The following is a 12,993-nucleotide window of genomic DNA, read 5'->3' on the forward strand; positions in this document are numbered from 1 at the left end:
TCTGTCAACCTCCTGACTTTCCCTTTCTGCTTTGCTTGGCTTTCTTATTTTTACCCTTAAGGTGTCAAATCAAATACAACTTAATCTGGCAAACAACATATGTGAAAAAACAGGTCAGAAGAGATTAATGTATGGTGAGTATTTGATGAGTGCACAGGCTGTTACAGATCCCTACCCATTTTGTATCTGTATCTACTACCTATATTAGAGATTAGCAAACTACACTTTAAAGATCCAAATCTAGCCTGTTGCTTGGTTTTGTAATGAAGTTTTGTTGAAACACAGCTGCGCTTTTTTTGTTCACACATTGTCTATGGTTGCTTAGGTATTACAGCATTACAGTGGCACGGTTGAGTACCTGTAACAGAGACTTACATGGCCCACAAGATTAAAATACTTAAACTAGTATGGCCCTTTATAGAAAAAAGTTCCTCTACCTCTGATATATCACCTATATAATTATCTATATTTAAGCATCTATGTAATCTGTTTACAGGCATGGATGCATACATAGACTCATGTGTATGCATATGTATATGTGTATGTTTCTGAATATATATATTGGTCCAAATAAATATCCCGAATATATATATATATATTCTTCCAGAAAACGTTTTTGATGGCCCACAAGGTTAAAATAGAGTTAAAACAGACCACCATAAAATAAGAGTAGAACAACAAAAATAATAAAAAACAACAGTGAGTTTTTGAATCTGGTAAATCACTCAATTTGGACACTCGTTTGTTCTGTGATTTCTGGCAGATATGATAGGAAAGATCAAATGTTGGGCTACATTGCTCTTCCTATTAGAATATATAATAAAGTAAAGCAAATTCAAAAGAACAAAGGAATATATTTCTTCTATAGATTTAAAAAAAGCAGGCAAACTGACCTTGGAAATGTAATCTCTGTTTATGTGAAGACTTGGTTTTAAATATAGAGTGCCTCATAAAGCAAGTTTTCTGAGAACTTTATCAATAAAAAAATACATTAAATTAAAGCTCATTCTATATGTTATAAATGAATCTATTTTAATATAAGGGGCCATTTAATTAAATTGTAAAAATTAATATTCTCACATTTGCAGCAAAAAAGAAAATTTCTATAGTAGCATATTTAAATGGAATACATAAATATATATTTTGAGGGTCTTTCTCATTTGTATTTTTATATACTGAATGCTGATTTTTTTCCCTCAAAGAGTTCAAAATGTGTTTATTTAACTTAATGTCTTTGTTCTTATATATACAGGGATAGGTGATATTGACTCCATTTAACCCAAGGAAAGGCTGAGACTTAGAGAAATTGTAGGAGTGAAAATAATAGAAAAATAGTGCCCTTTTTTCCTTTATAGGAAGAAAATAACAATGCACTTATAATTTCTTACTCAGTTTCAGTATCTTATAATATATATGAATAAAATTTTGATTATCAAGTTGAAATCTCATTGACTGTAGTTGACTCCGTGATGTATTATAAATATTTGACTTTTATTTTCTCAATATTTTACTAATAATATATTTATATAATAAGTAGGATAACAAATAGAGAAATATGTTTTACATAATTTCGTGTAGAGATTAGTAGGTTTTATAAATTTATTATTAGTTTTTAAATACATGTATGAGGATAGAACAAAGAACAAAGTGGAAAGAATAATCTTTTTTTCCCCCAGAAACTGTAGCTACTACTATTAAATAATATTTAAAAAAGACTTTTCTGGCTAAGTATGGTAATAAACCAAAAAGCTTTCTGTAATGTAATAATTCTTAACTAGAAAAATATTTTGCCTCTCTGCTTGAAAATTTCAGCAATTATTTCACTATTGTTTAAAATTCTATTTGGGGGGCACCTGGGTGGCTCAGTTGATATGAATCACACCGAAAGTCACAGGTGGTAGAAGGTAAGTTTCATTCCTTAATTTGCCTTAATTAAAAAATATTTTGCAACAGTCATAAGCATTAAAATTATTTTTAAAGTAATTATGACAACTAGGAGGAAACATGACAAAGTTATCTGTTCTGTTTAACAGACATTTACAAGTGAGATATACAGTAACTAATGCTTATAGAATGTTTACCATGTGTCAAGCACTTTTAAGTGTCTCATCTGCATTAACAGATTATATTATAATAGATATTCAACATTTGGATTTGTTATATCACAATTTTATTCAAATCAGTCAAACATTAAAGACAAATGACTATTACATATTCAAAATACAGTTTGATACTCCTTTCTTAACTACCCTACCCCATCAAACTTGTCTTAAAACATTTAGAAGTGGCCATTCAGTAGAATCTTATTCTAGCAGTAACTAGCCTAGTTTCCCTGTGACATATTTGAGCTTATTCTGTTGACTGAAAACATAAGACTACTCTGTTTCAGTATGTGAAAAGTGCAACAGTCTTGATTTTGTCATTGTTTTATCAAGCAGATATAATCTTTAATAGGAGATTAAGAGCAATGCAGTCTGATGTATGTTTAAGCTATGAGAAAATCTTTTTGAAATATTCAAAAGGGAAAGTTTTTTTATGAATGTTTGCATATTTAAGCTTGGATTCAATGCTAGCAAAAGATAATTTATAGTTAGTATGTCGCATATAATATTGTCTATACTTTTTCCTGACAAAATTCAGGTCATTCATAATAGCAAGTTATGCATTTTATGGGACATTAATCAGGCAATCAGCTGTTGCGGGATATTAAAAAAGTGCCCTGCTAAAGGAAAAGAGTGAATGGAAGATTTCTTAGGAAAACTCAATTATAGAATGCAACAGTTCATTTATTTCAGCTGGCTGGGTATCATCAACCCTATGAACAGTAGCATGTGTGCGAATGACAGAACTCAAAATGGACGGAGACTGGGTCCCTGACACCATCAAGACACCAGCTCAGCTATACAGTTAGGTGGGAGATAAACATAGCTAGTTTAACTACTTTTAGGTCTTTTATAGCAGCTTAACTTCCACCCAATTATTCATTACATCACAGTAGCAAATGCTAACCCATCAGTTAGTGAATTTGAAATCTTGCATAATTAAGGGGTACATTTTATAAATTATAGTTTTCTGTTATTTCTGTTAATCACTCTATACTCTAGTTCACCTATTCACCTACTATTTTTCTCCTTTCTTTTTTCTTTTCTTTCTTTCTTTTTCTTTCTTTCTTTCTTTTCTTTTTTTTTTCTTTTCTTTCTTTCTTTCTTTCTTTCTTTCTTTCTCTTTTTCTCTCTCACTTTCTTTCTTTCCTTATCTCTCTACCTATCATGACTAAATATACATAAATATAGCAAGAGTGCTTCCTCATTCAACCAGTTTGTGTTTTTGAATTAAAGGTTTGAATGATTTGCTAATCTGTAAATGATTGCACATAGAGGGAATTTTATGATTGCCATATGAATCCCATTTTTAATAGGGTTCAAACCCAACTATATAAAGAAAAATAGGATTTCATTCAGAAGTGGCTTTTTGCAGAGCAATTCCAAAACAAATTATACAAAAGAGGACAATATCTCTTCTCTTAAAATTCAAAGTTCTGGCATGGGGCACATAGGACTCTGTCTTTTAAATAATGAAATCCACGTTGTCTACTTCTCCTGTAGCTTTGGCTTCCACTAAACTCACAGCTAGGTTTTGGTTTTCTGTTCCATTTCAATAGTTTTGTAGTGGTGGGAGGTAAAGTCAGAAGAGAACAAGGGGCTTGATTTTATTCTGAACAGGTTATTTCAAAAGATCCAACTTGAGGGGCACCTGGGTGCCTCAGTTGTTAAGCGTCCACCTTCAGTCTGGTCATGGTCCCAGGGTCCTGGGATCGAGCCCCACATCAGGCTCCCTGCTCAGCGGGAAGCCTGCTTCTCCCTCTCCCCCTGCTTTTGTTCCCTCGCTGTGTCTCTCTGTCAGATAAAGAAATAAAATCTTAACAACAACAACAAAAAAGACTGCAATTCAGGAAGTAGTTTCTCAAATCTACTAACATTTCCAAAATGTATTATTAAAAAAAAAAAATCCAACTTTAGCTGCTGTGCTTTGCCAGATCCAGGAGGAAACAGCAAGACCATTGAGGAGGTTCTTGCAGTAAAAGGGATTAGATGTGATAAAGCTGACTCCAGAATCCTAGCTGAGGAACTGGTGAGAAGTGGTCACACTCTGTGGGGGGACAGGTGTAATGCATAATGGTCTTGCTGAGCTATACTCATTTCTAGACTTGGAAGACTTTCAAGACCTTCTCCTAAACCACTCCCTCATGATATAATCTTCTAAGAAGTTCAAACATTCAAAGAAGTGAATAAGAATTTTTTTTCCAGGTGTATACTTCTTTGGATCTTGCAACCTAAACCTTGGCTGACACAGGAAATATAAATGTCATGCTTATTGGTGTTTTTTTTTTCTTTCAAGTTTTTAGTTAAATTCCAGTTAATAAACATACACTGTAATATTAGTTCAGGTTTAGAATTTAGTGATTTAATGCTTACATACAACACTGGGTGCTCATCACAAGTGGCCCTCTTCATCCTCACCACCCCTCTTAACCCATCCCCAACCCACCTCCCCTCGGGTAACATCAGTTTGTTCTCTATAGTTAAGAATCTGTTTCTTGGTTTGGCTCTCTCTTTTTCTTCTTTTCTTTCTTTTATTTTTCTTCTTTCTTTCTTTCTTTCTTTCTTTCTTTCTTTCTTTCTTTCTTTCTTTCTTTCTTCTTTCTTTTCTTTTTCTTTCTTTTTTCTGTTTCTTTTTTGTTTCTTTTTTCTTTCTTTTCTCTTTCTTTCTTTCTTTCTTTCTTTCTTTCTTTCTTTCTTTCTTTCTTCTTTCTTTCTTTCTTCTTTCTTTTTAGCAACACAGGAGACAACAGGTATTGGTGAGGATGCAGAAAAAGGGGAACCCTCTTACATTATTGGTGGGAATGCAAACCAGTGCAGCCACTCTGGAAAATAATACGGAGGTTGCTTAAAAAGTTAAAAATAGAATGACCCTATAATCTAGCAACTGCACCACTAGGTATTTACCCAAAGAATACAAAAATACTAATTCCAAGAGATACATGCACACTGATGTTTACAGCAGCATTATCCACAATAGCTAAATTATGGAAAGAGCCCAACTGTCCATCGACTGATGAGTGGATAAAGAAATGATAGGATATGCCACCCGGTTATGAAAAAGGGTGAAATCTTGCTCTTTGCCATGATGTGGATGGAGCTGGAAAGTATTATGCTAAGCAAAATAAGACAGAGAAAGACAAATACTATATTATTTCAGTCATACGTGGAATTTAAGAAACAAAGCAAAGGAGCATAATACCTGTTGGCGTTTAGGCAGATGGAGAGTAGTCGACCAGAGAAAGGCCAAAAAACAAATTCATATTTCAGGAATTTACCCTGTCCTATTATTCTTCTAGTAAATATATATATAAGTTCCAGAAATGCATTTACTGCGCGCGCGCTCTCTCCCTGTTAAATGGCGCAAGATGAGAATGGATAGAGGCTGGATTTACCTTTACACGGCGGTAGCCTGCAGAGTGGGTTGTATGTGCAACCCAGGGGACGTTTCTGTAGAATACTCCATGGGGCACGAGAAGGATGAAACCCATCCTTCATTAATGGGCATGTCTCTAAGCATAAACGTGCAAAAACACATATATATTTACAGAGAGCATCGTGGTATGTAGGTATCTAAACAATATTTGAAAAGTTTTTGAAAAATAATATTGAAAAGATTGAAATTAAACTTTGTCATATCTAAAATGGGGACTATTTATTGTATCTTTCGTGCACATTTTACACATATTAGGTGCCAGGTTTTGTAAGCCAGATATTCTGGAGATAACTTCTCTGTATGGTTAGGAACAAGGCCAAGATAATTACTCTCACGATTTCTAATCACTTCATATGCGGGCTCCAGCCAGTGCATTAAAAAAGGAAAGGGAGAGAAAAAGAAGAAAAGAAAAGAAAAATAAAATAGTTTGAATAAAATAAAGCTGTCAGTATTATAGAGAATATGAATATCGACTTAGGAAAATCACAAAGAATCTACACACACACACACTCATAAACAGACAAATTAGCAAGGTCACAGGTTAAAAAAATAATTCCACTTTAATATACCAATACTGAATGTTTGTTGGCAAAATTGAAGATAAAGTATATAATTGCACTTCAAAAACTACATGGAATAATTTTAGGTATGGCACACAAGGACATGGAAACATAATTTTTTATATGTATTTTTTGATTTTTTGATATTATCATAATATTAGTTTCAAAGATAAATAATAGTTCATCCTCTTCTATTTTCTGAAAAAGATTGTGTAGCATTGATATTAATTCTTTATCAAAGTTTTGATATACTTCCCCAGTGAAACCACCTGGACCTGGAACTTTCTTTATCAGGGGTTTTAAAATTACAAGTCAGTTTCTTTAACAGTTATATGGCAAATCAAATTGCTTATTTCATTTTGGGTGAGTTGTATAATTTATACTTTTAATATATTTTTTTCCTTTTCATCTAAATGTTCAAATTGATGTGTGTAGCATTGTCCATAGTTTTTCTGGAATGGCCTTTCGAGGTTTGTACGTCTATAGCAGAAAATACTGTTTCACTGAAGATTTTAGTAATTTAGGTCTTTTCTCTTTTTTATTTTTCCTAGAGGTTTTCCTTTTTGATTGATCCTTTCAATGAGCTAGGTTTTTGTTTTATTATTTACTCTATAGTTTTTTGGTTTCATTTACATTGATTTGTGTCCTTTCTTTAGTATTCCCTTCATTCTACTCAATTTGAGTTTACTTTAATCTTATTTTCCTACATCTGTATCATTGAGGTAGAGGGACTTATGTTACTTATTTGATTCTTTTTTTTTTCTCTTTTCTCATGTAGGAATTTAGTGCTATAAAGTTTCCCTGTTATCACTGGTTTAGCTGTGTCCCACTGTTTTCTTTTTTTTTCTTTTTTTTTTTTTTTAGATTTTATTTATTTGACAGAGAGAGACACAGCGAGAGAGGGAACACAAGCAGGGGGAGTGGGAGAGGGAGAAGCAGGCTTCCCGCCGAGCAGGGAGCCCGAAGTGGAGCTCAATTCCAGGACCCTGGGAACATGACCTGAGCCGAAGGCAGATGCTTAACACTGAGCCACCCAGGCACCCCCCTCCCACTGTTTTGATATGTTATATTTTCATGTTTACTCAATTTCTTTTTCAATTTCCCTTAAGATTACTTCTTTGACCAATGGCATTTAGAACTATATTTAGTTTCCAAGAATATGGAAATATTCTTTTTTTCCCTTTTGTTACTGTTAGTTTGATTTCACTATGATCAGAAAACACTTTGTCTCTGTGTTTTTTGAAGTCTGTTTTATGGTCCTGGATATAGTATGTATTGACATATATTCCATGGACCAGGGCCCTGGAAGGAATGTAAAGACTGTATATTCTTCTGTTCAGTAGAGAGTTCTGTGGATGTCAATTAGTTCCTGGTGACTGATGTTATGGTCATTGTCTTATATCCTTGATGATTTTATCCTTAATCATGTCATCAGTTGTTGGGAGAGAAGTATAAAAGTCCCCAACATTAAATGTGGATTTGATGATTTCAACTTTCAGTTCTATCAGTTTCTGCTTTACATATTTTGCAGGTCTCTTGTTTAGTGCTATGTCTTCCTTCTGGAGTGACTCCCCCACCCCCCATTATGTAATATTCTTTCTGTTCCTGGTAACTTTCATTTCTCTAAAGGCTAATTTACCCCAAATTATATTTTTACCTCTGTTTTCTGTTGATTAATATTTACTTTATCTTTTTCCAATCTTTCTCTTTCACACTCTGTTATCATTATATTTCAGTAAGTTCCTTCTGGACAGCATACAATTGGATCATATTATTTTATCCACTCTACCAATCTCTGACTTTAATTAGGATATTTAGACCATTTATACTGAATGTAAATATTGATGTGTGTTAAGGGATCAAGTCTGCCAATTTTGTTTTGTTTTCTGATTGTTCTCTATGAGTTTTTTTTTGTTGTTGTTGTTTTTAGTTTACATTTTATTTTTGGCTTGAACGTTTTTTTAGAATTTTATTTTTATTTACAAATAGTGAGTTTCTTTTATTTTTTAGTGTATCTATTTGTATAGATTTTCTAGTGGTTGCTCTAGGTATTATAAAATAATGTCTATTATAAATATAGTCTAATGCTGTTGACATTTTAACAGTTGAGTAAAGTGTAGAGAGCTTACTTCATTTTATCTCTTTACTCTCCTTATTTATAATCTCCTTTAATATCTCCTCTACGTACATGGAGAACCATACTAGACATTGTTATAATTTTTGCTTCCATCAATGAAAAAAATTAAGAAAAGGGAAGTCAAAAATTTTAGTCTGTTATATTTACTATACTTTCCCTCCTTTTATTTATTTATTCTTTCCTGCTTGTCCAAGTTTCTTTCTTTTATCATTTCTTTTCGGCTTAGAGGAACTTTTTTTGTCATTACTTAAGAGTTTGTCATTTGGTGACAAATTCTTTTAGTTTTCACACATCTGAGAATGCTTTTTGTTCCTTCATTAGTGAAGAATATTTTAACTGGCTTCGGAATGTTCAGTTTGACAGTCCCTTTTTTTCTAGTACTCAAAACTGTTTTATCACTTTCTTCTTCTCTTTTATGTGAAATCCACTGTCATGCAAATTGTTCACTACCTATAAATAATGTGTAATTTCTCTGTGTCTACTTTCAAGATGTTTTTGTCTTTATCTTTTCAGTCTATCTTCATTTGTTTCGAAGGTATTTATAATTGCTTGTTGAAATATTTAATAATAGTTGTCTGCAAATCATTGGCTGATAATCTTAATAACCATGTCATCTTGGTGTTAACCTCTGCTGATTTTCATATCTTATTAAACTTGGGATCTTCCAGATTCTTGCTATGATAAATGATATTTAACTGAAATTTGAAGAGTTTTATATTATGTGGTGAGACACTCAACCTTATTTAAGGCTCGCATTTAGCAGTCCTCCTCTTACAATGCTCCCAAAGCAGAAAGGTGGCACCACCTTGCTACTGACAGGTTGGGTATTTATGGCAGTGTTAGGAACCTGATACACACTCTACTTCCTAGGTCATCTAGGAATATTTAATTCCTGGGCCTTCTCGTATCTATCATAGGTCTATTTTCTAGGATGATGCAAATAACACAATGTTTTAATTTTGGATTTTATAATAGATTGGTAATGGAAAGACAGGTCACCTTAATTCCTCTTCCTTAGGACTGTCTTGACTGTATTTGGCCCTTTACTTTTTCTCTCACATTCAAGATCACCTTGTCTATTTCCATTAAAAGTAAACTCCTTGTAAGAATGTTTAAATTATATTCAGTTGATCAATTTGCAGCAAATTGATATCTTTACTTATAATGGGTCTTTCAAACCATGAACATTTTATTTGTCCCTTTATACTTAATTATTTTCTAATAACCTTTATTGAGAATTAAAGGATTTGATGAATGTTGTTGAATCTCTATATTGTACACTTGAAATGAATATAGCCCTGTATATTAACTATACTGGAATTAAAATAAGTTTCCATAACTGAATTCCATATCATTGCTATATTCCTATCTCAATGTCCTTATTTTTGCTGATATTGTTCATTTAAAGTGTGTTTTAATTATATATTCTAATTTTGGTTATGGATACAAATATATATTTGAAGTTTTTATTTCAGACTTATCACAAGCAAAGTGTGTTAACTTCTCCTGTTTTGTTACTTTATAAAATAACTTTGGTGTTCTATTCAGGAAATCTAATCATCTGTGAAAAATGAAAGTTTATTTCTTCCATCAAAATACTTTACCTTCTTATATCCCTGAACTTACAAGGATCTTATATTTTCTTGCCATACTGCAATAGTTTGGAATTCCAGACAGTTTGGATTAGAAGTGGTATAGCCCCCAACTTGATTTCCTCAGTGATCTCAAAGAATAAGCATTCAGTATTTTCCCATAGTATATGACATTTTTGTTTGATTTTGCAACTAGTCATTATCAATATGGATGGTCCCCTCTCTTGTTTGATAAAATTTATATTTGTGGGTGGATGTTGAATTTTTATCTAGTACTTTTCTATATCTTTCAAGATCATCATATGATTTTTTTTTCTCACTCTTTGTTCTGTTCACATTGTTGATTACATTGGTTAAATGTTAATCGACCACTGAAGTCCCAAATAAATCCTTCTTAATGTAGTATTTTGTTTGGTTAGTTTGCTGTTGTTGTTGTTGTTGTTGTTGTTGTTGTTGTTTGATGTGAGATTTGATTTTCCAATATTTTTGTTTAGAAGTTTTGCCTTTAGGTTCATTAGAAAATTTGGAGTACAACTTTACTTTCTTTAATGGTTCTTGTTAGGTTTTGATATTAAGGTGTTTTAAAATGAGAGGGGGATGTATTTTCTTTTTTCTATTTCTCTGATGGAGTTTGTGGAATATATGCAACTGCTTTGAATGTTTGGTAGAACTCAACAGTAAAAGCATGAGGAGCTACATATACATTTGTGGAAAAGTTTTAGGTTACAAAATAAATTATTTTATGATAAAGGATAAAATATGCATCCTTTATTTGGGGAGTACATAATGACATAACCAGTGGCACAGTCTCTGGGGAGTGGACTGCTGTTTTAAATTCTTTGGGGAGACTTTTTTTCTAGCATTTTGCTCACAGACAAGGTCACATTTATTTTCTTGTTAACATCTTTTAAGAAGTTTATTTTCTAGCTCTTTATTTCATTAGTATGCAATTCTTCTTTGCTCAGAGTATATGTGGAGGTTTTAGCTTTTACACCTCAAAGGTGTTATCCTAAACTGTATTTTCTTCTCAGGCCTGCCTTAAAAAGTAAAGGCTTTTAGCTTCACAGGACATTTGTTAGCTTCAGAGATACTTAGCTTGCTTGATTTTGCCTGTTTAAAATTTTGGCTTTGAGGGGCGCCTGGGTGGCTCAGTCGTTAAGCGTCTGCCTTCAGCTCAGGTCACGATCGCAGGATCCTGGGATGGAGCCCCACGTCGGGCTCCCTGCTCCTCGGGAAGCCTGCTTCTCCCTCTCCTGCTCTCCCTGCTTGTGTTCTCTCTCGTGCTATGTCTCTCTGTGTCAGATAAATAAAATCTTAAAAAAAAAAATAAAAAATAAAAAAAATAAAATTTTGGCTTTGAATATCCCTTTTTTATTTCCAGCATAAATATGATGTTAATTACTATTTAAGAGCAAGTCTTCAATATTTCATTGCAGGAAGACTTTTCAGAACATCTGGTCAACCATGTTATAGGAAATAAATCTCCACTTTTTCCGATAATCGTTTTGTTTTTGAAGTATAAATGGATTATGAGGAAGTGACCCAAAAGGAAATCACTGAGGTCCAGTTTACCAAGGCCACTTCATTGAAAATCTTTACAGAATGTTATTGCTGAATGATTCACAAATATTGCTCAGAAACAGTGCTGCTGAAGTAGTTTCTAAACAACTGCTTAAACAATGTATGGGCTTGTATGTATCTGGGATGCCCATGCTTTTATAAATTACTGCAGGTTTATCTTCTCCAGGTTATTTTCAGGCTATTTTCATTATCAGACAGAGTCTCTCATGGCCCAAACCCACCCCAATTATCCACACAGTCCCATTGCAAGTAAAGGGGTAGTGCCTACCTCAGTCTGTGAGATCTATCTAAACAGTTCCATCAGCATATTCACTAGAAAGTTTTTATTGGAAAATTAATTTTCATTTAACCAGTTTCTGTTTGGGGAGCCCTATCATCAAGTTCAAGACCACGTTCTGCCTCATAAGTACAAGAAAAAACAAATCAAGAGGTGCTTGACAGTATAAGCAGGTTTTGATTATTTCCTTCTTAATAAAGCCACATGTAGGATATCAACATTCTAGATGTGGTGAAGTTGCTTTTATTTCGTATTTATCAATACTATTTTCTTATGCATATTTTTATCTTTTTGAGAACATATATAAAATAACGGTTAGGTATAGTTTTGTTTTTGTTTGTTTTTTGGTTATTATTTATGTATAATTATTTTTTGCACTCTTGTAATTTTGAAAATAGGAGTTTAAAAACTTTGCCTCTTACTAGAAAATGAAACAAAATAAAGTGTTCATTATAAAAAATAAGTGGCTGTCATTTAAATTATTCATAGTATGATTTATCTTATTGTTGTGGTTACATATGATACAATCAAATAAAACAGTGGAAACGTATATTATCTATTTGATGAATCAGATGAAATGTTCTATTCTGAAGTCACTGAGAGTACACATATCACAATATATACCTGATCTAGAAAAAGTGGAAATTGTGGCCATAACATTGCACAATGTATGCATTATAGTGCATTGCATCAGGTTGTTTGTCTGTCAGATTTCCCCATCACTAAGTTACCCTGAATAAAAATCTGGGGAAAGGGTAAAGAGTGGCTTGCTTTGTCCTTTGGGCTTCAAGTGCCTTTTCTGTCTGGAGGATAGTTTACTGTCCCTCCCCCACCTTCTAATGCCATAACAGTAGGGAAATGAAGAAATAGATGATCTGCTTAGTCAATAAAACACCTCAAAATATTAGTTCTGAGACTGTGAATATCCAACATTCCATTTGATGAGAGATGATAACCATAATGATATTGATGGAATGGATAGGTTTAGGTGCTAATTTAAAGAGCAAATGTGGTTCTTCCAGTGTGACCTCTGACAAACTCTTTAGCCTGTATATCTACCAATCCAGAACACTGGATTCTTGATTAGACAATTCTATATATATATATATATATATTCCTTCAGATCTAAGCACCTTCCTGGTGGTGCTTAGAACCGAAATTAGAACTGCTAACAGAAGAACAAACAAAATTAATGTCTTAATTTCTTGCAGATCTAGAGAAATCTCTGCAGATGAAGACTCCATATTACTAAGTGGAGAGAGCGTTAATCTTGAAAATGATCAAAATATGAACAAAAATAAACAAAATTAT

Source organism: Callorhinus ursinus, unplaced genomic scaffold (assembly GCF_003265705.2).
Source record: "Callorhinus ursinus isolate GAN/ISIS: 27379988/994484 unplaced genomic scaffold, GSC_fseal_2.0 scaffold1, whole genome shotgun sequence".
Lineage (NCBI taxonomy): Eukaryota > Metazoa > Chordata > Mammalia > Carnivora > Otariidae > Callorhinus > Callorhinus ursinus.